The 26085-nt window shown below is 41.1% G+C and overlaps 3 non-coding genes across 3 annotated transcripts; all 3 read right to left on the bottom strand.

Annotated features, from left to right (window-relative positions):
* Positions 1 to 854: 854 nt before the first annotated feature.
* On the bottom strand, positions 855 to 927 carry TRNAK-UUU (transfer RNA lysine (anticodon UUU)). The gene has a single exon. It is a non-coding gene; the product is annotated as a tRNA-Lys (tRNA).
* A 5734-nt stretch (positions 928 to 6661) lies between these two features.
* Positions 6662 to 6734, bottom strand: TRNAK-UUU (transfer RNA lysine (anticodon UUU)). Its single transcript has one exon. It is a non-coding gene; the product is annotated as a tRNA-Lys (tRNA).
* An 18320-nt stretch (positions 6735 to 25054) lies between these two features.
* Positions 25055 to 25127, bottom strand: TRNAK-UUU (transfer RNA lysine (anticodon UUU)). The gene has a single exon. It is a non-coding gene; the product is annotated as a tRNA-Lys (tRNA).
* Positions 25128 to 26085: the final 958 nt, after the last annotated feature.

Here is a 26085-nt window from a genome sequence, read left to right as displayed (position 1 = left end):
TCTGCCAGCATAATGAGGTGTCAGGTTACATCTCTTTTTATACTCTATGTATAGGAAACAGGGGAAGAGGAGTGATGAGTATTCAGCCCAGTGAAAGGCTATCAGATTTGGGCAGTTAAAGGCAGGTGAAGCTGCATCATCAAGCAATTGATTTAGTTTACTCCAAAGCTGAATTCACATTCACACAGCTCAGTATTGATTAATTTTGACTTTCATATTGGTACTGCTAAATGTGCTGCAAAGAAAAAAAAGTAGGAATCACTCTGATTCTGTGTGCTTTTTATGGGAGACAACATAGCTGCTAGTTTCCACCCATCAGCTTAAAGAGTACAGAAAGTTAGACATAGAGTACAGAGGGAAAAATGCAGAAAACAAGTCATAAAATTGGTAAAGTAGTGTTAATCCTCATATCCACATGACATTTATTTCCAAAAAGCTAGGTATGATTTAAACAAATATAAATGATAGGTCTAGATTAAAAAGCCTGAAAACTGAACAATGACGTAAATAATGGACCCTCAGATTAAAAGACGTGTGCTTTACTGACTGAGCTATCCAGGTTCTTTCTAAGTGCACTTTTGCAACATTTTCAAAAAAAATGTCTCTGTATAAATTTAAGTATACTCAGAAAAATTATCATTCAATATGACTGTTCAAAGCCAAAACCAAGCACATAATCAATGATTTGCCATGAGTTTGGACATATTTAAAGACATGTTTTTTGTTTTTCTCTCTAGTGTAAAAAAGCATTTTATTTCTCATGTTAAACAAGTGCATTAAGCATGCAACTAATCTTCAAGCACAAGCTGAGATTTAAACAATACAATGTGATCTGTTGAGATTTAAAAACTTAATGCCTGAACAGGGACTTGAACCCTGGACCCTCAGATTAAAAGTCTGATGCTCTACCGACTGAGCTATCCAGGATCCTTCCAAACAAGCTTAACACATTTTTCAAGATTTACTTCCCATTCATCTAAATGTATCTTCAGATATGTTGATTTTTTTCATATGTGTGTACATACCCAAAACCAAAGCCAGCACATAGTCTGCCAGCATAATGAGGTCTCAGGTTACATCTCTTTTTATACTCTATGTAGAGGAAACAGGGGAAGAGGAGTGATGAGTATTCAGCCCAGTGAAAGGCTATCAGATTTGGGCAGTTAAAGGCAGGTGAAGCTGCATCATCAAGCGATTGATTTAGTTTAATCCAAAGCTGAATTCACATTCACACAGCTCAGTATTGATTAATTTTGACTTTCATATTGGTACTGCTAAATGTGCTGCAAAGAAAAAAAAGTAGGAATCACTCTGATTCTGTGTGTTTTTTATGGGAGACATCATAGCTGCTAGTTTCCACCCATCAGCTTAAAGAGTACTGAAAGTTAGACATAGAGTCTACAGAGGAAAAAAGCAGAAAACAAGTCATAAAATTGCCAAAGTAGTGTTAATCCTCATATCCACATGACAATTATTTCTGAAAAGCTAGGTATGATTTAACCGGTTCCCGACCGCCCACTGTAGATAAACGTCGGCGCTTGCCGGGCTCTGGGCAGCGCAGACGTTTAAAAAAGGTGGGCGGTCTCGCAGCGCTCAGGACCCCCAGGGTCCTGCAAGCTCTGCGATTCTGGTGCAGAGCGTTAGCTCTGACAGGGAACATCATCGGGACCTGATTAGATCAGGTCCCAGTGATGTTAACCCTTTGCTGTCTTCTATATGCTGCGATCTATAGTGATCGCGGCATATAGGAGACAGCAGGAGGAGAGGGGGTCGTCTTACCTCTCCGAAGACCTCCGTTTCCTTCCAGGACCTGGGGTTGCTATGGCAGCTGGAGGTCACATGACCGCCTCCAGCTCTGCCATATATGGTGTCCTGTCTGGCTCAGCCTGCAAGCTGAGCCAGACAGGAGACTGACTGAAACAGTCAGGGAAGATCTCATGTAATGTAATATATGTCTATTACATTACATGAGATCAGTGATCAGAAAAATAAAAATTAATGTCCCATACAGGGACTAAGTAAAAATGTAAAAAAAAGTAAAAAAAAAAGTTTTTAAACTATTAAAAAAAAAATCACAAAATAAATAAAAATAAATAAAATATTAAACCAATAAATCCGTATATTTTTACAAAACCAAAAAAAGTACACATATTTGGTATCGCCGCGTCCAAAACAACCTGAGCTATAAAACTGTCACACTAATTAACTCCTTCTGTGCACACCGTAATAAAAATAAATAAAAAACGGAGCAAAAAAATATGCTTTTTCATCATATCGCCAAACAAAAAGTGGAAAAAAATGCGATCAAAAACCAAAATAAAAATAAAATGGTACCGCTGAAAAGGTCATCTTGTTCCGCAAAAAAAAATCTGCCATACAGCTCCATCAGCCGAAAAATAAAAAAGTTATAGCACTCAGAATAAAGCAATGCAAAAAAAATATTTTTTTCTATAAAATAGTTTTATTGTGTAAAAGCGCCAAAACATAAAAAAAATACAGTAAGTGTAGTATCGCTGTAAACGTACTGACCCCAAGAATAACGCTGCCTGATCACTTTTACCACTCGCAGAACGGCATAAAAAAAAACCTCAAAAAACAATTCCTGAATTGTTTGTTTTTGTTAATTTTACCTTCCAAAAAACGGAATAGAAAGCGATCAAAAAATGTCACGTTCCCAAAAATGGTACCAATAAAAATGTCAACTCGTCCCGCAAAAAACAAGCCGTCAAATGACTCTGTCGGCCGAAATATGGAAAAATTATAGCTCTCAAAATATGGTGATGCAAAAACTAGATTTTGCAAAAAAAGCTTATTTTAGTGTGTGACAGCTGTCAGTCATAAAAACCCGATATAAATCTGGTATCTCTGTAATCGCACCGACCCGAAGAATAAAGTAATCTAAATAAAACCAATTCTTCACCTGCTACTGATTTGTTTATTATGTCTCCCAAAGATCCCAGTAAGGCTCTGCTCACATTTATCCTGTGCTCTGCGCTGAGCAGTTACACCAGAGTTTCCGTGTAAATCTCTGAAATACGTGATTCAGCTGGAACCCATGATGGGAGATTCCCTGTAATGAGGCAGATATAGGCCTCTGTGGACGCCGTCTAGCCTGGGATCCCACGGTGTCATTTGTTTTAAGCGTGCATAAAAGTGCGGTTGGCCACAGTTTTGTGCACTTCTGAAAAAAAGGACACCGCTAAACAGAGGCCAGATGGAGTCCAGAGTAACTCTGCTGCCTCATTATAGTGAATGGATCCTGCAGGGGTTTCATCTGAATTGCATCACTTGGAAATTTAGATGGAAACCCCGATGTAAGTGCTCAGCCTATAGCGCCGGATAAATGTTACATAAAATGTTCCCAATAAAAGCTTCAACTCAGTCCTCAAAAAAAGCTAGTCCCCACTGAGGTCCGTCATCTGTTAAAAATATAAGGGACTTCCAAGTTACTGGTAGCAGAAAGGCTCTGGAAAAGCAAAATGATCCTTGCCCCCCAAAAGAAATTCAGAAAATTTTGTGCTCCCAAATCCAAATGCCTATTCTACAATAATTTGTTCTCCAATTGTCAAATAGCGCTCCGTCCCCCCCAGATCTCGCCGTACGGCTGAGCGGTACGATACAGCCACATATGGGGTATTGCCACTTTTAGAAGAAATTGTGTGACACATTTCGGCACCATTTTTACCCATTGCCCTGTGTGAAAATGTAAAATCTGAGGGTAAAACATTTTTTTGTGGTAAAAATATAATTATGCTTTTTTCACTGCCCAATGGTATAAATTTAAAAATTAAAAAATACTCACTACTTCCCTAGATGAATTCCTTGAGAGGTGTAGTTTACAAAATGGGGTCACTTGTGGGGGTTTCTGCTGTTTTGGCATGTCAGCGACTCTTCAAATGTGACATGGCGTCTGCTGCCTATCCCAGCCAACATAGCGCTCCTTTCTCTTCCGAACCCTGCCGTACACCAAAGCAGTGGTTTTCCCCCACATATGGGGTATCGGCGTAAACAGGAGAAATTATACAACAAATTTCATGGTGCAATTTATCCTGTTACCCTTATGATAATGCAAAATTAGGGAATGAAAAACATTTTTTATGGGAAAAATTTGAAAATTTTATTTTTACGACTCAATATTATAAACTTCTGTGAAACAGCTGGGGGTGCAAGGTGCTCACCACACATCTAGATAAGTTCCCTAAGGGGTCTAGTTTCCAAAATGGTGGCACTTGTGGGGGGTTTCCACTGTTTAGGCACATTAGGGGCTCCCAAAATGCGACATGGCGTCTGCTAATTATTCAAACAAATTTTACATTCAAAAAGTCAAATGGCGCTCCTTCCCTTTCAAACCCTGCCATGCGCCCAAACAGTAATTTGCCTCCACATATGGGGTATCAGCGTGTTCAGGAGAAATTGCACAACAAATTTCATGGTGCAATTTATCCTATTACCCTTATGATAATGCAAAATTAAGGGATGATAAACGGTTTTGTGGGAAAAATGTGAAAATTTTATTTTTACGGCTCAATATTATAAACTTCTGTGAAGCAGCTGGGGGTGCAAGGTGCTCACCACACATCTAGATAAGTTCCCTAAGGGGTCTAGTTTCCAAAATGGTGGCACTTGTGGGGGGTTTCCACTGTTTAGGCACATTAGGGGCTCCCCAAATGTGACATGGCGTCCGCTAATTATTCAAACAAATTTTACATTCAAAAAGTCAAAAGGCGCTCCTTCCCTTTCAAACCCTGCCATGTGCCCAAACAGTAATTTGCCTCCACATATGGGGTATCAGCGTGTTCAGGAGAAATTGCACAACAAATTTCATGGTGCAATTTATCCTGATACCCTTATGATAATACAAAATTAGGGAATGAAAAACATTTTTTGTGGGAAAAATGTGAAAATTTTATTTTTACGGCTCAATATTATAAACTTCTGTGAAGCAGCTGGGGGTGCAAGGTGCTCACCACACATCTAGATAAGTTCCCTAAGGGGTCTAGTTTCCAAAATGGTGGCACTTGTGGGGGGTTTCCACTGTTTAGGCACATTAGGGGCTCCCCAAATGCGACATGGCGTCTGCTAATTATTCAAACAAATTTTACATTTAAAAAGTCAAATGGCGCTCCTTCCCTTTCAAACCCTGCCATGTGCCCAAACAGTAATTTGCCTCCACATATGGGGTATCAGCGTGTTCAGGAGAAATTGCACAACAAATTTCATGGTGCAATTTATCCTATTACCCTTATGATAATGCAAAATTAAGGGATGAAAAACGGTTTTGTGGGAAAAATGTGAAAATTTTATTTTTACAGTTCAATATTAAAAACTTCTGTGAAGCACCTTTGGGTTCAAGGTGCTCACCACACATCTAGATAAGTTCCCAAAGGGGTCTAGTTTCCAAAATGGTGTCACTTGTGGGGGGTTTCCACTGTTTAGGCACATCAGGAGCTCTCCAAACGCAACATGGCGTCTGCTAATTATTCAGACAAATTTTACATTCAAAAAGTCTAATGGCGCTCCTTCCCTTCCGAACCCTGCAGTGCGCCCAAACAGTGGTTTTCCCTCACATATGGGGTATCAGCACGCTCAAGAGAAATTGCACAAAAAAATTTGCGGTCCATTTTTTCCTGTTACCCCTGAGAAAATAAAAAAAATTGGGTCTAAAGTAACATTTTTGTGAAAAAAGTTAAATGTTAATTTTTTTCTTCCACATTCTAAAAATTCCTGTGAAGCACCTGAAGGGTTAATAAAGTTCTTGAATGTGGTTTTGAGCACCATGAGGGGTGCAGTTTTAGAATGGTGTCACTTTTGGGTATTTTCTGTCATAAAGACCACTCAAAGTGACTTCAAATATGATGTGGTCCCTAAAAAAATGTTTTTGTAAATTTTGTTGGAAAAATGAGAAATCGCTGGTCAACTTTTAACCCTTATAGCTCCCTAACAAAAAAAAATTTTGGTTCCAAAATTGTGCTGATGTAATGTAGACATGTGGGAAATGTTATTTATTAACTATTTTGTGTGACATATCTCTCTGATTTAAGGGCATGAAAATTCAAACTTTGAAAATTGCAAAATTTTCAAAATTTTCACCAAATTTCCGATTTTTTCACAAATAAACGCAAGTTATATCGAAGAAATTTTACCACTATCATGAAGTACAATATGTCATGAAAAAAGAATCTCAGAATCAGGGGAATATGTTGAAGCGTTCCTGAGTAATTACTTCATAAACTGACAGTGGTCAGAATTGAAAAAATTGGCCCGGTCACGAAGGCAAAAACAGGCTCTGGCGCGAAGTGGTTAAACAAAGCTAAATGATAGGTCTAGGTTAAAAAGCCTCAAAACTGAACAATGACGTAAATAATGGACCCTCAGATTAAAAGACGGGTGTTTTACTGACTGAGCTATCCAGGTTCTTTCTAAGTGCACTTTTGCAACAATTTCAAAAAAAATGTCTCTGTCCATATTTAAGTATACTCAGAAAAATTATCATTCAATATGACTGTTCAAAGCCAAAAGCAAGCACATAATCAATGATTTGTCGTGAGTTTGGACATATTCAAAGACATGTTTTGGTTTTTTTTCTCTAGTGTAAAAGAGCATTTTATTTCTCATGTCAAGCAAGTGCACAAGCTGAGATTTAAACAATACAAAAACATAATGCCTGAATAGGGACTTGAACCCTGAACCCTCAGATTAAAAGTCTGATGCTCTACCGACTAAGCTATCCAGGGTCCTTCCAAACAAACTCAGCACATTTTTCAAGATTTACTTCCGATTCATCTAAATGTATCTTCAGATATGTTGATTTTTTTTCATATGTGTGTACATACCCAAAACCAAAGCCAGCACATAGTCTGCCAACATAATGAGGTGTCAGGTTACATCTCTTTTTATACTCTATGTATAGGAAACAGGGGAAGAGGAGTGATGAGTATTCAGCCCAGTGAAAGGCTATCAGATTTGGGCAGTTAAAGGAAGGTGAAGCTGCATCATCAAGTGATTGATTTAGTTTACTCCAAAGCTGAATTCACATTCACACAGCTCAGTATTGATTAATTTTGACTTTCATATTGGTACTGCTAAATGTGCTGCAAAGAAAAAAAAGTAGGAATCAATCAGATTCTATGTGTTTTTTATGGGAGACATCATAGCTGCTAGTTTCCACCCATCAGCTTAAAAAGTACTGAAAGTTAGACATAGATTCTACAGAGGGAAAAATGCAGAAAACAAGTAATAAAATTGCCAAAGTAGTGTTATTCCTCATATCCACATGACATTTATTTCTGAAAAGCTAGGTATGATTTAAACAAAGCTAAATGATAGGTCTAGGTTAAAAAGCCTCAAAACTGAACAATGACGTAAATAATGGACCCTCAGATTAAAAGATGGGTGCTTTACAGACTGAGCTATCCAGGTTCTTTCTGAGTGCACTTTTGCAACATTTTCAAAACAAATGTTTATGTCCAAATTTAAGTATACTCCGAAAAATTATCATTCAATATGACTGTTCAAAGCCAAAACCAAGCACATAATCAATGATTTCTCGTGAGTTTGGACATATTCAAAGACATGTTTTTAGTTTTTTTCTCTAGTGTAAAAGAGCATTTTATTTCTCATGTCAAACAAGTGCATTAAGCACGCAACTAATCTAAAAGCACAAGCTGAGATTTAGACAATACAAAGTGATCTGTTGAGATTTAATAGCTTAATGCCTGAACAGGTACTTGAACCCTGGATCCTCAGATTAAAAGTCTGATGTTCTAACGACTGAGCTATCCAGGACCCTTCTGAAAAACCTTAGCACATTTTTCAACATTTACTTCCGATTCATCTAAATGTATCTTCAGATATGTTGATTTTTTTCATATGTGTGTACAAACCCAAAACCAAAGTCAGCACATAGTCTGCCAGCATAATGAGGTGTCAGGTTACATCTCTTTTTATACTATATGTATAGGAAACAGGGGAAGAGGAGTGATGAGTATTCAGCCCAGTGAAAGGCTATCAGATTTGGGCAGTTAAAGGAAGGTGAAGCTGCATCATCAAGCGATTGATTTAGTTTACTCCAAAGCTGAATTCACATTCACACAGCTCAGTATTGATTAATTTTGACTTTCATATTGGTACTGCTAAATGTGCTGCAAAGAAAAAAAAGTAGGAATCACTCTGATTCTGTGTGTTTTTTTTATGGGAGACATCATAGCTGCTAGTTTCCACCCCTCAGCTTAAAGAATACTGAAAGTTAGACATAGAGTCTACAGAGGGTAAAATGCAGAAAACAAGTAATAAAATTGCCAAAGTAGTGTTAATCCTCATATCCACATGACATTTATTTCTGAAAAGCTAGGTATGATTTAAACAAAGCTAATTGATAGGTCTAGGTTAAAAAGCCTCAAAACTGAACAATGACGTAAATAATGGACCCTCAGATTAAAAGACGGGTGTTTTACTGACTGAGCTATCCAGGTTCTTTCTAAGTGCACTTTTGCAACATTTTCAAAACAAATGTCTCTGTCCATATTTAAGTATACTCAGAAAAATTATCATCTAATATGACTGTTCAAAGCCAAAGCCAAGCACATAATCAAAGATTTGTCGTGGTTTGGACACATTTAAAGACATGTTTTTTGTTTTTTTCTCTACTGTAAAAGAGCATTTTATTTCTCATGTCAAACAAGTGCATTAAGCATGCAACTAGTCTTCAAGCACAAGCTGAGATTTAAACAATACAAAGTGATCTGTTGAGATTTAAAAACCTAACGCCTGAACAGGTACTTAACCCCTGGATCCTTAAATTAAAAGTCTGATGTTCTACCAACTGAGATATCCAGGCTCCTTCCAAACAAACTTAGCACATTTTTCAAGATTTACATCCAATTCATCTAAAGGTATCTTCAGATATGTTGATTTTTTTTAAATGTGTGTACATACCCAAAATCAAAGCCAGCACATAGTCTGCCAGCATAATGAGGTGTCAGGTTACATCTCTTTTTATACTCTATGTAGAGGAAACAGGGGAAGAGGAGTGATGAGTATTCAGCCCAGTTAAAGGCTATCAGATTTGGGCAGTTAAAGGCAGGTGAAGCTGCATCATCAAGCGATTGATTTAGTTTACTCCAAAGCTGAATTCACATTCACACAGCTCAGTATTGATTAATTTTGACTTTCATATAGGTACTGCTAAATGTGCTGCAAAGAAAAAAAGTAGGAATCACTCTGATTCTGTGTGTTTTTTATGGGAGACAACATAGCTGCTAGTTTCCACCCATCAGCTTTAACAGTACTGAAAGTTAGACGTTGAGTCTACAGAGGGAAAAATGCAGAAAACAAGTCATAAAATTGCCAAAGAAGTGTTAATCCTCATATCCACATGACATTTGTTTCTGAAAATCTAGGTATGATTTAAACAAAGCTAAATGATAGGTCTAGCTTAAAAAGCCTCAAAACTGAACAATGATGTAAATAATGGACCCTCAGAATAAAAGACGGGTGCTTTACTGACTGAGCTATCCAGGTTCTTTCTAAGTGCACTTTTGCAACATTTTAAAAAAAAATGTCTCTGTCTATATTTAAGTATACTCAGAAAAATTATCATTCAATATGACTGTTCAAAGCCAAACCAAGCACATAATCAATGACTTGTCGCGAGTTTGGACATATTCAAAAACATGTTTCTGTTTTTTTCTCTAGTTTAAAAGAGCATTTTATTTCTCGTGTCAAACAAGTGCATTAAGCATGCAACTAATCTTCAATCACAAGCTGAGATTTAAACAAATAAATAATACAAAGTGATCTGTTGAGATATAACAACCTAATTCCTAAACAGGAACTTGAACCCTGGTCCCTCAAGTTAAAAGTCTGTTGCTCTACCAACTGAGCTATCCAGGCTCCTTCCAAACAAGCTTAGCACATTTTTCAAGATTTACAGATTTACTTCCGATTCATCTAAATGTATCTTCCGATATGTTGATTTTTTTCATATGTGTGTACATACCCAGAACCAAAGCCAGCACATAGTCTGCCAGCATAATGAGGTGTCAGGTTACATCTCTTTTTATACTCTATGTATAGGAAACAGGGGAAGAGGAGTGATGAGTAGAGATGAGCGTTGTTCTACTCGAACTGTTCGCCAATCTCAAATTCGAGCTGTTTTGGGCGGTGTTCGAGCCGTTCGGCGAACACGAACAATTTGAGAAAAATTCGGCTGTTCGAGGTTATGTTCGATAACTGTTCGTGCACCAAAATCATAACTGGATTTTTTCTCAGTAATGATGAAAATTAATGTTAATACGCAGTTTGAGTGTACAGCGGGGTGGGGGGAGGGGCAGGGGATGGATCTCTGCAGGAACAATGAAGATCTCCATTTTTTTTTCTCTTTCCCGCATTTACAGTGGGGAGGTGCAATCTGTCAGCCTATCAGCAGCGCACACACGGAGCGAAGTGCTTTTTTTCACACAAGCAAGGGCATGTGTCATTGGCAGTGTATGTCACATGTCCTTGCCCTATAAGACCAAGCCATTTTCCCCGTCGCCACCATTTTCTCACTGCTGCAGCTGCGTGTTAGACGGCACCGCTGTTGCTGTGTGCACTATACCTTGTTAATTTCAAGCCAATTTTCGCACAAATATACAGATAGCTTGGGAGTAGGGAATAGTTGTGATTGCAGTCCTTTTAAGGACTAGGTTACAGCATTTCCTACGACTTTTATCAGGGAGGTCTGTGCTCTTAAATAGATCGGTTGTGGGAGTAAAGACTAATTGTAATTGCAGTCCTTTTCAGGACTAGGTTACATGAGTTCCTATCAGTTTTTGCCAGGCAGGTCTGTGCCAGTGCTGTGCAAGTTTTTTTCACAGCATTTGGCTGAATCTAGCAAAGCTAATCCTTTTTGGCCTATTGCAGAGTGTGTTAGTCAGTGGAGTAGCCTATCTGTGTTGCAAGATATACCACCTGTGTATAGAATACCAATTTTTTTACTGCACCTAGTGAAGAAAATCTTTTGGGCATAGCATCATTCTATTAGTCCATCTATACTGACCTCCATCAGGTTGCAAATTAAAACTAATTTTTATCTGCATCTACAGTACCTCTGAAAAAATATTTGGGCTTCTAGCAGTGTGTGGGACTTGTTCTATTAGTCCATCTATACTGACCTCCATCAGGTTGCAAACTGAATATATTTTTTTCTGCATCTACCTCTGAAAAAATATTGGGCTTCTAGCTGTGTGTGGGTCTTGTTCTATTAATCCATCTATACTGACCTCCATCAGGTTGCAAACTGAATATATTTTTTTCTGCATCTACCTCTGAAAAAATATTTGGCCTTCTAGTAGTGTGTCGGACTTTCTCTATTAGTCCATCTATACTGACCTCCATCAGGTTGCAAATTAAAACTAATTTTTATCTGCATCTACAGTACCTCTGAAAAAATATTTGGGCTTCTAGCAGTGTGTGGGACTTGTTCTATTAGTCCATTTATACTGACCTCCATCAGGTTGCAAACTGAATATAGTTTTTTCTGCATCTACCTCTGAAAAAATATTGGGCTTCTAGCTGTGTGTGGGTCTTGTTCTATTAATCCATCTATACTGACCTCCATCAGGTTGAAAACTGAATATATTTTTTTCTGCATCTACCTCTGAAAAAATATTTGGCCTTCTAGTAGTGTGTCGGACTTTCTCTATTAGTCCATCTATACTGACCTCCATCAGGTTGCAAACTGAATATAATTTTTTTCTGCATCTAGCTCTGAAAAAATATTTGGCCTTCTAGTAGTGTGTCGGACTTTCTCTATTAGTCCATCTATACTGACCTCCATCAGGTTGCAAATTAAAACTAATTTTTATCTGCATCTACAGTACCTCTGAAAAAATATTTGGGCTTCTAGCAGTGTGTGGGACTTGTTCTATTAGTCCATTTATACTGACCTCCATCAGGTTGCAAACTGAATATAGTTTTTTCTGCATCTACCTCTGAAAAAATATTGGGCTTCTAGCTGTGTGTGGGTCTTGTTCTATTAATCCATCTATACTGACCTCCATCAGGTTGAAAACTGAATATATTTTTTTCTGCATCTACCTCTGAAAAAATATTTGGCCTTCTAGTAGTGTGTCGGACTTTCTCTATTAGTCCATCTATACTGACCTCCATCAGGTTGCAAACTGAATATAATTTTTTTCTGCATCTAGCTCTGAAAAAATATTTGGCCTTCTAGTAGTGTGTCGGACTTTCTCTATTAGTCCATCTATACTGACCTCCATCAGGTTGCAAATTAAAACTAATTTTTATCTGCATCTACAGTACCTCTGAAAAAATATTTGGGCTTCTAGCAGTGTGTGGGACTTGTTCTATTAGTCCATCTATACTGACCTCCATCAGGTTGCAAACTGAATATATTTTTTTCTGCATCTACCTCTGAAAAAATATTGGGCTTCTAGCTGTGTGTGGGTATTGTTCTATTAATCCATCTATACTGACCTCCATCAGGTTGCAAACTGAATATAATTTTTTTCTGCATCTAGCTCTGAAAAAATATTTGGCCTTCTAGTAGTGTGTCGGACTTTCTCTATTAGTCCATCTATACTGACCTCCATCAGGTTGCAAATTAAAACTAATTTTTATCTGCATCTACAGTACCTCTGAAAAAATATTTGGGCTTCTAGCTGTTTGTGGGACTTGTTGTATTAGTCCATCTATACTGACCTCCATCAGGTTGCAAACTGAATATATTTTTTTCTGCATCTACCTCTGAAAAAATATTTGGCCTTCTAGTAGTGTGTCGGACTTTCTCTATTAGTCCATCTATACTGACCTCCATCAGGTTGCAAATTCAAAATAATTTTTTTCTGCATCTAACCCAGCCAATAGTTTTAGACTAATACCACAGTTTGGCCACTCAGCTCTGCTCGGTTACCATCCATTGTTTTTTTGTGCAAACAACTCCAGAGTTGTGAATTAGTTAACCACCAAAATGAGTGGAAAAAGGCCTGCTGCTGGTGGAAAGGGGAATAGGCGTGTTGGGAAGGGGAAAAAAGGTTGTGTCCGTGGGGTAGGTGTTAAAGCAACAGTAACATCTGCAGAAGAAAGACCATGTTCCAGCCAAACTAAAATGTCTACTTCTTTTAGCGGACAATGTGATAAGATCCCTTTCTTACGGCCACGCCAATCGCTACAAATTCCAGATGAGGCACAAAAACAGCAGGTGCTTCAACGGATATCAAGTGCTCCTTTAAGTGGGCTCTCCTCCACATCAACTTCAACATCACAAATACTCCAGTCCTCAAAGGTGTCACCCAAATCGCACTTGCTTCCTCACAGCTCCCAAATCTCCAGCTGCCCGTCTGAGTATGAGGCAGAACAGATGGTTGAGTCTGCAGAGCTGTTTACTCATACTATAGCCTGGGAATCAGAGGTCGACTCCAGCGCTTCTGTGAATCCAGACGAGGAAATGATCTGCACTGATGCCCAGAATCTTTATGAGTCGGATCCAGGACCAGACGCAGAAGGTTCTGACCATAATGTAGACCCTCATTCCCAAACTGTAACTCCTGTTGGTGGAGACAATGAGGAAGACGATGATAAGACTCAAATACCTGATTGGAGCGACAACTTTAGTTTTTTGTCAGGGCAGGAACAGGTTGGCTCTGAGGACGACGGGTGTGATAACGCACAGGGTGATGATGATGAGGTCGGAGATCCCACTTACTGTCAACCCACAGTCAGCCAAGAGATGAGGTCAGCAGAGGAGGTGGAGGAAGATGCTAGTGACGACGAGGTCAGGTTGCGCCTTCCTGGACAGAGACGTAGTACTGGAAGCACGTCAACAACTGCATCCTCAAACACAACTCTGCCTCTCACCACAAGTCGTGGTGGCTCTTCAGGTCGCATGGGTGCTAAGCCTTGCATAGCCTGGGCATTTTTTCAGATCGATAAAGATGACCCAACTCGTGTTATCTGTAACATTTGTCAGCAAAAGCTAAGTAGAGGCCAAAAAATACATAGTTTGAGTACTTCATGCATGAACCGGCACATGGACATGAAGCATAAGTTGCAGTGGGAAGCTCAGTGTGCTACAATGCGGCCTAGCCGGCCGGGCCAACCACCGTCTGCCATATCTTGTGCATCCGCGGCCTCTTCATCCTCTGTGACTGGGGGGACAGCAGTCACACCTGTTTTGGGGCGCAGACCTGCCACCTCTTTACCCGCAACAGCCAGCGTGATTGGCAGGTCATCATTTTCTTTGGAGGTGGTAACACCAGCTGGTGTTGAGCGCTGTCCGACATCGATAGCACCACCTTTGGATCAAGGCAACCTAACATGTCCGCCTGCATCTTCCTCACAGACCGGCAGTTTGCCGGGGACACCCTTATCAACCCCGTCTAAGCACAATAGCCAGCCCTCGGTCCCTCAGATGTGGACAAGTAAAAGACCATTTCCTCCTAGCCATGAGAAAGCTAAGAGGTTGAATTTCACCATCTGCAAGCTCTTGGCTACAGAAATGCTGCCTTTCCGCCTGGTGGACACAGAGGATTTTCGAGACCTTATGTCCGTCGCAGTGCCCCAGTACCAGATGCCCAGTCGGCACTACTTCTCAAAGAAAGGTGTGCCTGCGCTCCACCAGCATGTCGCACACAACATCACCGCTTCTTTGAGAAACTCTGTGTGTGACAGGGTGCATTTCACCACAGACACTTGGACGAGTAGGCATGGACAGGGGCGTTACATGTTGCTGACTGGGCACTGGGTAACTATGGTGACAGCAGGACAAGGGGCTGCTGTCCAAGTCTTGCCGTCCCCACGAGTTGTGCGTCAATCCTCTTTATGTCAAAGTTCCTCCACTGCTTCTGCCTCCTCAACCTCCTCTCGGTCTTCCACCTGCACCCAAAGCCTGTCTGGTCATGCCACAAGCTTTCTAACTGCGCAGAAGGGATCCTGCACACCTCCTTACTATGCTGGCAGTAGGGCTCAACGTCATCAGGCGGTTTTTACATTGAAATGTCTGGGAAATGTGAGTCACACAGCTGAGGAGTTGTGGTCAGCTCTGGAGAACCAATTTCATGAATGGTTGTCTCCACTGGACCTGAAACCAGGGAAGGCCGTGTGCGACAATGCTGCAAACCTGGGTGCGGCCCTTCGCCGGGGCAATGTCACACACGTGCCTTGTATGGCTCACGTGTTGAACCTGGTTGTCCAGCAATTTTTAGCCCACTATCCCAGACTAGATGGCCTTCTGCAGAGGGCACGGTCGCTGTGTGCTCACTTCCGCCGTTCGCATCCCGCAGCTCAGCGACTTACATCTCTACAGAAGTCGTTGGGCCTGCCACTTCACAGGCTAAAATGCGATGTGCCTACCCGGTGGAATTCAACTCTGCACATGTTGCAGCGACTGTGGCAGCACCGACAAGCCCTGGTGCAATACGTTCTGACGTATAGCCTGGGCCAACGAGATTCAGAGGTGGGGCAAATCACGCTGGAGGAGTGGTCTCAGATCAGGGACCTATGCACCCTTCTGCACAGTTTTGAAATGGCGACGAAGATGTTTAGTGCTGACGATGCCATTATCAGCATGACTATTCCGGTGATTTACATGCTGGAGCACATGTTAAACAGAATTCGGAGTCAGGTGGTGGCACAAGAGGAGGTGGAGGAAGTAGAGGAGGAGGAGTTGTATGCGGAAGGGCTAACATCTGCAAGGTCCAGAAGGTCGGCAGCACCAAGGCGGCAGGCATGTGAGGGTGGGGGAGATGGTTTTACCAGGGCGCATGGTAGCAGCCAAACTAGTGAGGAAGGTGCAGGAGCCCAGGAAGAAGTGGAGGACGAACTGATGGAAGACTCATCAGATGAGGGAGACCTTGATCACATTTCTGTTGTGCGAGGTTGGGGGGAGAGGACAGAGGAAGGAAGCATGATTGTTACCTCGCCACCAACACAACAGGGACTTGGTGCTCCTGGATGCGCAACACACATGAGTGCCTTCTTGCTGCACTACCTGCAACATGACCCTCGAATTGTGAGAATTAGAAATAATCCTGACTACTGGGTTGCCACACTGTTAGATCCCCGGTACAAAAGTAAATTTGCCGAAATTATTCCTGCCATAGAAAGGGATGCACGCATGCAGGAGTATCAGCAGAGACTGTTGCAGAATCTTACATGTGCTTTTCCACAAAATACCAGTGGTGCACGTAGTGAATCTCACAGTTCCAACTTGCCAACCGTGGGACCGTCAAGTGTTCAGCACTCAAACCGTATCAGAACCACAGTATCTGCTGGTAACATCAATTTTGCGGAATCATTTCACCACTTTTTTAGCCCATCCTTTGCAAGGCCACAGGAGACAAGAAGTCTGACACATAGTCAACGCCTAGAGACGATGGTACAGGAGTATCTCCAAGTAAACATTGAAGCCACGACTGTGTCACTGGACCCTTGCTCTTTTTGGGCTTCCAATCTGGATAAATGGCCGGAGCTAGCCACTTACGCCTTGGAGATCTTGTCATGCCCCGCAGCCAGCGTTCTGTCTGAACGTGTGTTCAGCGCTGCTGGTGGTGTGCTGACAGATAAGCGCACGCGGCTCTCCACTGATAATGTAGACAGACTCACGTTCATAAAGATGAACAAATCATGGATCCGAAACGACTTTTCTACCCCTGTGTCATCCTGGGGAGAGTAAAAGCTTGATGATTGGTTAAAATCACCCTACCAAACGTTTTAAGCTTTCAAATTACTAATCATGTTTATCTGTATCTTGACTGGAAAATAATTTGGGCTTTGTAGCAGTGTGCAGCACTGATCCTATTAGGCCATCTATAATAAGCGCCACCAGATTTAAAATTAAAAATAATTTTTAGCTGCATCTAGCCCGGAAAATAATTTTGGGGCTCCGAGATGCGCAAGACACATAAGTGCCTTCTTGCTGCACTACCTGCAGCATGACCCTCATATTGTCAGAATTCGAAGTAATCATGACTACTGGGTTGCCACACTCTTAGATCCCCCAAACTTTTCGATCAACCTTTTCATTTTAATAAAGACCAAAAAAATGGTCATTTTTGAAATTATAAGCATTAGCAGGTTGTTAGAAACTGAAATCAAACAGTTTTCAACTCAAAACTTTATTCTAGGTGATGTTACATTTTCACATAGGACCCCTTGTTCGAAAGGAGCTTCTGAACTCTCTCGTCCATTGAATTTGTCAGGTTTTGGATGGTTTCTGCTTCAATTGTTTTGCATGAGGACAGAATACCCTCCCAGAGCTGTTGCTGAGATGTGAACTGCCTCCCGCCATCATAGACACTCCTTTTAATGATGCTCCAAAGGTTCTGAATGGGGTAGAGGTCAGGGGAGCATGGGGGTCACACCATAAGTTTGTCCCCTTTTATGCCCATATCAGCCAGAGATGCAGATGTTTTATGTGCAGCATGAGATGGTGCATTATCATGCAGAAAAATGATCTTGCTGTGAAATACACGGTTCTTCTTCTTGAACCATGGCAGGAAGTGCTGTTTGAGAAAATCCACATACATTATGGAGTTCATCTTTAGCGCCTTCAGGGATCCTAAAGGGGCCGACAATCTCTCTCCCCATGATTCCAGCCCAAAACATTACTCCACCTCCTCCTTGTTGGCGCTGTAGCCGTGTTTGCGTGGGGTGTCCATCAACCAGCCATCCTGCACTCCATCCATCTGGACCATCGAGCGCTGCACGGCACTCATCCGTGAACAAAACAGTTTTGAAATCAGTCTTCATGTAATGTTTGGCCCACTGGAGCCGTTTCTGCTTGTGTGAAGTGGATAGAGGAGGTCGACAGGATGGCGTATGCACAGCTGCAAACCTCTGAAGGACCCTGCATCTTGTTGTTCGGGGGACGTTGGAGGCACAAGCAGCTTCAAAAACTTGTCTGCTGCTATGACAAGGCTTTTTTGCCGCTGCTCTTTCAACCTGACGTAATTGCCTGTAGGAAAGAGTCCTCAATTTGCCCTTATCAGCACGCACACGTGTGTACTGTGAATCAGCTACATACTTCTTGATTGCCAAGACACTTCATCCTGATCATCGCACAATGTTGATTGTAGTCATGCCTTGACCTAAACACTCCACAATTTGTTGCTTCTCAGCAGCCGACACATCCTTTTTCTTTCCCATTTTGGCAGAAAATGTAGGCTGCTTAATAATGTGAGAGAGCCTTCTTAAGTAGTCTTGCCTTTCATTGGACACACCTGCCAAACTAATTAGCACAGGTGTCTGCAATTGCTTACAGTGATATAAAGAGCCCTGACACACATCACCATCAATGAGTTTAACTGACAAACAAACAAATTCTTCCCTTATCACTCCTAAACACTTTTTGCATAATAATTTGGAACGCGGTGTACATGTGCTTTTCCACAAAACACCAGCGGTTCACGTAGTGAATCTTACAGTTCTAACTTGCCAACCGTGGTCTGTATGGAATTGTTCAATAAAGGGCCCAAAATTAAGATAACATAGATGGGAGAGGTCTCTATGAATAGGAATTCCTAAGTATTTGATACCCTGTGAGGGCCAGGCAAAGGGAAAGTTGGACTGGATGGAATCCTATATGGATTTGGGGAGGGAGACATCGAGGGCCTCAGACTTCGCTGCATTGATTTTAAAATTTTACCATGTAACAAAGTGATCTATTTCAGCCATAACAGCATGGATGGATATATGTGATTGAGTGATATATACTAGGACATCATCAGCAAATAGAGAGCACTTGTACTCGGTGCCTCCCACCTCAATCCACCTAATATTGGGGTTATGGCGAATTGATGAGAGCAGGTGCTCCGTCACTAGGATGTATAAGAGAGGGGACAGAGGACATCCCTGCCTTGTCCCATTGGTGATTGTGAAAGGTGATGAAAATGTTCTGACGCACCCCCTGGGCCTTGGGACACCCGGAGCCGGACCCTTTTTGGTGGATGCTGGTGGTTGTAGTCTTCGTGGCGGCGACCCGGTTCCGTGGCTCAGGGCGGTCAAACCAGTGGCGGAACTATTTATGTGGTTTTGATGTTTAAATGTCCGACTACGCCACCCGTGGATTGCGGTCAGAGTGAACCGCCGCTACAGGGCAGACCGCTGAGGCTGGTGTTGTGGGTGCAGCAGAGCGTAGCATAACTCCCCACGGGAGGAGTATAGCCTCAGGGCAGTGTATGCGGAGGATGGGGGTGATGGTGCAGGGCAGCAGCAGTAACGACACGGAGTCAGTGATGCAGTCCAGGGCCTTTACTCACAGTTCTTATTATCCAGACCACGTCTGCAGGTAACGGCTGCCCACGTCGTACTGTGCTCACCAGGTGAGGGGCTCAGACAACTCCCAGATAACTTTGGAGCACTTCACAGGACCCCCTTTGTGTGTCCTTTGTCTGGCCTTTCTTACCAACACTTCTGTCCGGCTGCCTCGGGCCTCCTCTTGGTAAACGTGGCGCCAGTTTCCCTGACCCTATGTGGTGCCTTCCTAGCGGGTGTAGCGAGGGGCTGCGCCACATAAAATGTCAGAGCCTCCGGTTTCTAGCTGAGGGTCGTTTCCTGCCTCCACTAGTTCGGGGACCGGTCTCCCCCTTTGGCCTGACCCCTCCACGCAGGTGGATTCGGGCGTGCGGTGGCGACTCGCCCGTCCGCACCCCTGGGATCCCTTCATTCCTCATTCCTGGAGCCTTCTCCGCTCCTCTTCCTTCCTTCTCCCTCTTCCAGGCCTGGGCCTCTGTTACTAGGCCCGCCTCCGGAGCAGAGCTCATGCAGAGCCCCTGCTCCCTGCCACTTCTGCTCAGACTTCTCTGCACTGAACTAAGATGGTGCCCACCTTTTATACTCCCTTCTCAATGCACCCAGGAACTGCTTCCTCCCTGCTCCTGCACTACAGGGTTCCCCTTCCTCAGTGTTCCCTCCCCCCACTCCAGCCAGGGACAGGGACTGTCGTGCCCATCTCAGGGGCATATTGGTCGCCCTGCCCCACGGCAATGTGGTGTAATGCATGCAGGTGTCGGGTCCTGATCCACACTCCATCCTTACCTGAGAGTGAGATTTCACACCTCTGGGTGAGGTGCAATACGTCTGTAGCAACCGAGCCCTCAGGGTGCTACAGTTCCATTTATCTTCAGCCTAGGTGACGTATTGCGATACAGGACCGTGATTTTGGCTATAAAAGGGTCCCCTAGACCCCTACCCCAAGCTTTTTAAGAGAATCATATATGGCGTGCCAGGAGACTCTATGGAATGCTTTCTCAGCATCCAACGAGAGTATCTAATTACACATTTTTAACTGCATCTAGCCCAGGAAATACTTTGTGCCTAGTAGCAGTGTCTGCTAGTCAGCGGATTATCCCGGCTGTTAAGCAAGCTACACCACCTGTAGTTTAGACACTTAATTTTTTCAAAGGAAATGCTTCGGGACCATGGGATACTCAGTGAAGAGCATCAGGAGGCACCCCAAGGCATAGGGGCTGGGACTGGCAGTAGGATGCCTTGCGGTGGACAGCCGAGCTCGATCCTTATAAAAGCTTTTTAACTGCAGCAGCTTTAGTGGACGCTACTGGAGCTGGAATTACGCGGCTGCTGGCATGAGACTTGCCCTCCAATAGATCCTTGTAAATGGATTTAAAGTGTATTCATTCAAATTAGAGAGACAATTTAAATTAAAAAGCTTAGAGCTGCCTCCACCACAGGGGGGCTCGCTCGACCCACCAGCGGACAGGCACCAGTATTGGGAGAGGGGGGCTGGCCATCAGGGTTCACCGCGGCTCTGGCACAAACCCGGCGACACGGAGGTGGCACGGGCAGGAGCGGACTGGCCGTGTCGGCTTCTCACTTTGTGGATTTTAGAAGGGCATGACATGCCTATATCTGTGTCTCCCCCTCCTTTTACTCCTCCACCTCTTTTATTTTTGCATGACTATATGTACTTGTCACTTTTCCATGTGTTAGTTGTGTCTTCTGAGCAGTTTGTCAGCTTTTGGACACCTTTGAAGGTGTTTTCTATGTGTTTCTATGTGTTTTTGTTTGCCTGCCATTGGTTTTAACGGTGTTCGAAGGTGTTTGACGAACAGTTCGGCGAACACACGGGTGTTCGACGAACCGAACCGAACTCGAACACTACGGGGGTGGCTCAACACTAGTGATGAGTATTCAGCCCAGTGAAAGGCTATCAGATTTGGGCAGTTAAAGGCAGGTGAAGCTGCATCATCAAGCGGTTGATTTAGTTTACTCCAAAGCTGAATTCATATTCACACAGCTCAGTATTGATTAATTTTGACTTTCATATTGGTACTGCTAAATGTGCTGCAAAGAAAAAAAAGTAGGAATCACTCTGATTCTGTGTGTTTTTTATGGGAGACATCATAGCTGCTAGTTTCCATCCATCAGCTTAAAGAGTACTGAAAGTTAGACATAGAGTCTACAGAGGGAAAAATGCAGAAAACAAGTAATAAAATTGCCAAAGTAGTGTTAATCCTCATATCCACATGACATTTATTTCTGAAAAGCTAGGTATGATTTAAACAAAGCTAAATGATAGGTCTAGGTTAAAAAGCCTCAAAACTGAACAATGACGTAAATAATGGACCCTCAGATTTAATGATGGGTGCTTTACTGACTGAGCTATCCAGGTTCTTTCTGAGTGCACTTTTGCAACATTTTCAAAACAAATGTCTATGTCCATATTTAAGTATACTCAGAAAAATTATCATTCAATATGACTGCTCAAAGCCAAAACCAAGCACATAATCAATGATTTGTCGTGAGTTTGGACATATTTAAAGACATGTTTTTTTCTCTAGTGTAAAAGAGCATTTTATTTCTCATGTCAAACAAGTGCATTAAGCATGCATCTAGTCTTCAAGCACAAGCTGAGATTTAAGCAATACAAAGTGATCTGTTGAGATTTAAAAACTTAATGCATGAACAGGAACTTGGACCCTGGACCCTCAGATTAAAAGTCTGATGCTCTACCGACTGAGTTATCCAGGCTCCTTCAAACAAAACTTAGCACATTTTTCAAGATTTACTTCCGATTCATCTAAATGTATCTTCAGATCTGTTGATTTTTTTCATATGTGTGTACAAACCCAAAACCAAAGCCAGCACATAGTCTGCCAGCATAATGAGGTGTCAGGTTACATCTCTTTTTATACTATATGTATAGGAAACAGGGGAAGAGGAGTAATGAGTATTCAGCCCAGTGAAAGGCTATCAGATTTGGGCAGTTAAAGGAAGGTGAAGCTGCATCATCAAGCGATTGATTTAGTTTACTCCAAAGCTGAATTCACATTCACACAGCTCAGTATTGATTAATTTTGACTTTCATATTGGTACTGCTAAATGTGCTGCAAAGAAGAAAAAGTAGGAAACACTCTGATTCTGTGTGTTTTTTATGGGAGACATCATAGCTGCTAGTTTCCACCCATCAGCTTAAAGAATACTGAAAGTTAGACATAGAGTCTACAGAGGGTAAAATGCAGAAAACAAGTCATAAAATTGCCAAAGTAGTGTTAATCCTCATATCCACATAACATTTATTTCTGAAAAGCTAGGTATGATTTAAACAAAGCTAATTGATAGGTCTAGGTTAAAAAGCCTCAAAACTGAACAATGACGTAAATAATGGACCCTCAGATTAAAAGACGGGTGTTTTACTGACTGAGCTATCCAGGTTCTTTCTAAGTGCACTTTTGCAACATTTTCAAAACAAATGTCTCTGTCCATATTTAAGTATACTCAGAAAAATTATCATTCAATATGACTGTTCAAAGCCAAAACCAAGCACATAATCAAAGATTTGTCGTGGTTTGGACACATTTAAAGACATGTTTTTTGTTTTTTTCTCTACTGTAAAAGAGCATTTTATTTCTCATGTCAAACAAGTGCATTAAGCATGCAACTAGTCTTCAAGCACAAGCTGAGATTCAAACAATACAAAGTGATCTGTTGAGATTTAATAGCTTAACACCTGAAAAGGTACTTGAACCCTGGATCCTCAGGTTAAAAGTCTGATGTTCTAACGACTGAGCTATCCAGTCTCCTTCCAAAAAACCTTAACATATTTTTCAACATTTACTTCCGATTCATCTAAATGTATCTTCAGATATGTTGATTTTTTTCATATGTGTGTACAAACCCAAAACCAAACCAACACATAGTCTGCCAGCATAATGAGGTGTCAGCTTACATTTTTTTTTTATACTCTATGTATAGGAAACAGGGGAAGAGGAATGATGAGTATTCAGCCCAGTGAACGGCTATCAGATTTGGGCAGTTAAAGGAAGGTGAAGCTGCATCATCAAGTGATTGATTTAGTTTACTTCAAAGCTGAATTCACATTCACACAGCTCAGTACTGATTAATTTTGACTTTCATATTGGTACTGCTAAATGTGCTGCAAAGAAAAAAAAGTAGGAATCACTCAGATTCTGTGTGTTTTTTATGGGAGACATCATAGCTGCTAGTTTCCACCCATCAGCTTAAAGAGTACTGAAAGTTAGACATAGAGTCTACACAGGGAAAAATGCAGATATCAAGTCATAAAATTGCCAAAGTAGTGTTAATCCTCATATCCACATGACATTTATTTCTGAAAAGCTAGGTATGATTTAAACAAAGCTAAATGATAGGTCTAGGTTAAAAAGCTTCAAAACTGAACAATGACGTAAATAATGGACCCTCAGATTTAATGACGGGTGCTTTACTGACTGAGCTGTCCAGGTTCTTTCTGAGTGCACTTTTGCAACATTTTCAAAACAAATGTCTATGTCCATATTTAAGTATACTCAGAAAAATTATCATTCAATATGACTGTTCAAAGCCAAAACCAAGCACATAATCAATGATTTGTCGTGAGTTTGGACATATTTAAAGACATGTTTTTTTCTCTAGTGTAAAAGAGCATTTTATTTCTCATGTCAAACAAGTGCATTAAGCATGCAACTAGTCTTCAAGCACAAGCTGAGATTTAAACAATACAAAGTCATCTGTTGAGATTTAAAAACCTAACGCCTGAACAGGTACTTAACCCCTGGATCCTTAAATTAAAAGTCTGATGTTCTACCAACTAAAATATCCAGGCTCCTTCCAAACAAACTTAGCACATTTTTCAAGATTTACTTCCAATTCATCTAAAGGTATCTTCAGATATGTTGATTTTATTCATATGTATGTACATACCCAAAATCAAAGCCAGCACATAGTCTGCCAGCATAATGAGGTGTCAGGTTACATCTCTTTTTATACTCTATGTAGAGGAAACAGGGGAAGAGGAGTGATGAGTATTCAGCCCAGTGAAAGGCTATCAGATTTGTGCAGTTAAGGCTGGTGAAGCTGCATCATCAAGCTATTGATTTAGTTTACTCCAAAGATGAATTCACATTCACACAGCTCAGTATTGATTAATTTTGAATTTCATATTGGTACTGCTAAATGTGCTGCAAAGAAAAAAAGTAGGAATCACTCTGATTCTGTGTGTTTTTTATGGGAGACAACATAGCTGCTAGTTTCCACCCATCAGCTTAAAGAGTACTGAAAGTTAGACATAGAGTCTACAGAGGGAAAAATGCAGAAAACAAGTCATAAAATTGCCAAAGAAGTGTTAATCCTCATATCCACATGACATTTATTTCTGAAAATCTAGGTATGATTTAAACAAAGCTAAGTGATAGGTCTAGGTTAAAAAGCCTCAAAACTGAACAATGATGTAAATAATGGACCCTCAGATTAAAAGACGGGTGCTTTACTGACTGAGCTATCCAGGTTCTTTCGAAGTGCACTTTTGCAACATTTTCAAAAAAAATGTCTCTGTCTATATTTAAGTATACTCAGAAAAATTATCATTCAATATGACTGTTCAAAACCAAAAGCAAGCACATAATCAATGATTTGTCGTGAGCTTGGACATATTCAAATACATGTTTTTTGTTTTTTTCTCTAGTGTAAAATAGCATTTTATTTCTCAAGTCAAACAAGTGCATTAAGCATGCTACTAATCTTCAAGCACAAGCTGAGATTGAAACAATACAAAGTGATAGGTTGAGATTTAAATACTTAATGCCTGAAGAGGGACTTGAACCCTGGACCCTCAGATTAAAAGTCTGATGCTCTACCAACTGAGCTATCCAGGTTCCTTGCAAACAAACTTAGCACATTTTTCAAGATTTACTTCCGATTCATCTAAATTTATCTTCAGCTATGTTGATTTTTTTCATATGTGTGTACATACCCAAAACCAAAGCCAGCACATAGTCTGCCAGCATAATGAGGTGTCAGGTTACATCTCTTTTTATACTCTATGTATAGGAAACAGGGGAAGAGGAGTGATGAGTATTCAGCCCAGTGAAAGGCTATCAGATTTGGGCAGTTAAAGGCAGGTGAAGCTGCATCATCAAGAGATTGATTTAGTTTACTCCAAAGCTGAATTCACATTCACACAGCTCAGTATTGATTAATTTTGACTTTCATATTGGTGCTGCTAAATGTGCTGCAAAGAAAAAAAAGTAGGAATCACTCTGATTCTCTGTGTTTTTTAAGGGAGACATAGCTGCTAGTTTCCACCCACCAGCTTAAAGAGTAGTGAAAGTTAGTCATAGAGTCGACAGAGGGAAAAATGAAGAAAACAAGTCATAAAATTGCCAAAGTAGTGTTAATCCTCATATCCACATGACATTTATTTCTGAAAAGCTAGGTATGATTTAAACAAAGCTAAATGATAGGTCTAGGTTAAAAAGGCTCAAAACTGAACAATGACGAAAGTAATGGACCCTCAGATTAAAAGATGGGTGCTTTACTGACTGAGCTATCCAGGTTCTTTCTAAGCTCACTTTTGCCACATTTTCAAAAAAAATGTCTCTGTCCATATTTAAGTATACTCAGAAAAATTATCATTCAATATGACTGTTCAAAGCCAAAACCAAGCACATAGTCAATAGTTTTTCGTGAGTTTGGACATATTCAAGGACAAGTTTTTTGTTTTTTTCTCTAGTGTAAAAGAGCATTTTATTTTTCATGTCAAACAAGTGCATTAGGCATGCAACTAATCTTCAAGCACAAGCTGAGATTCAAACAATACAAAGTGATCTGTTG

Source organism: Phyllobates terribilis, unplaced genomic scaffold, assembly GCF_046119375.1.
Source record: "Phyllobates terribilis strain yellow unplaced genomic scaffold, ASM4611937v1 Scaffold_1__5_contigs__length_1240528914, whole genome shotgun sequence".
Taxonomy (NCBI): Eukaryota; Metazoa; Chordata; class Amphibia; order Anura; family Dendrobatidae; genus Phyllobates; species Phyllobates terribilis.
This window is presented reverse-complemented; position numbering and strand designations above follow the sequence as displayed.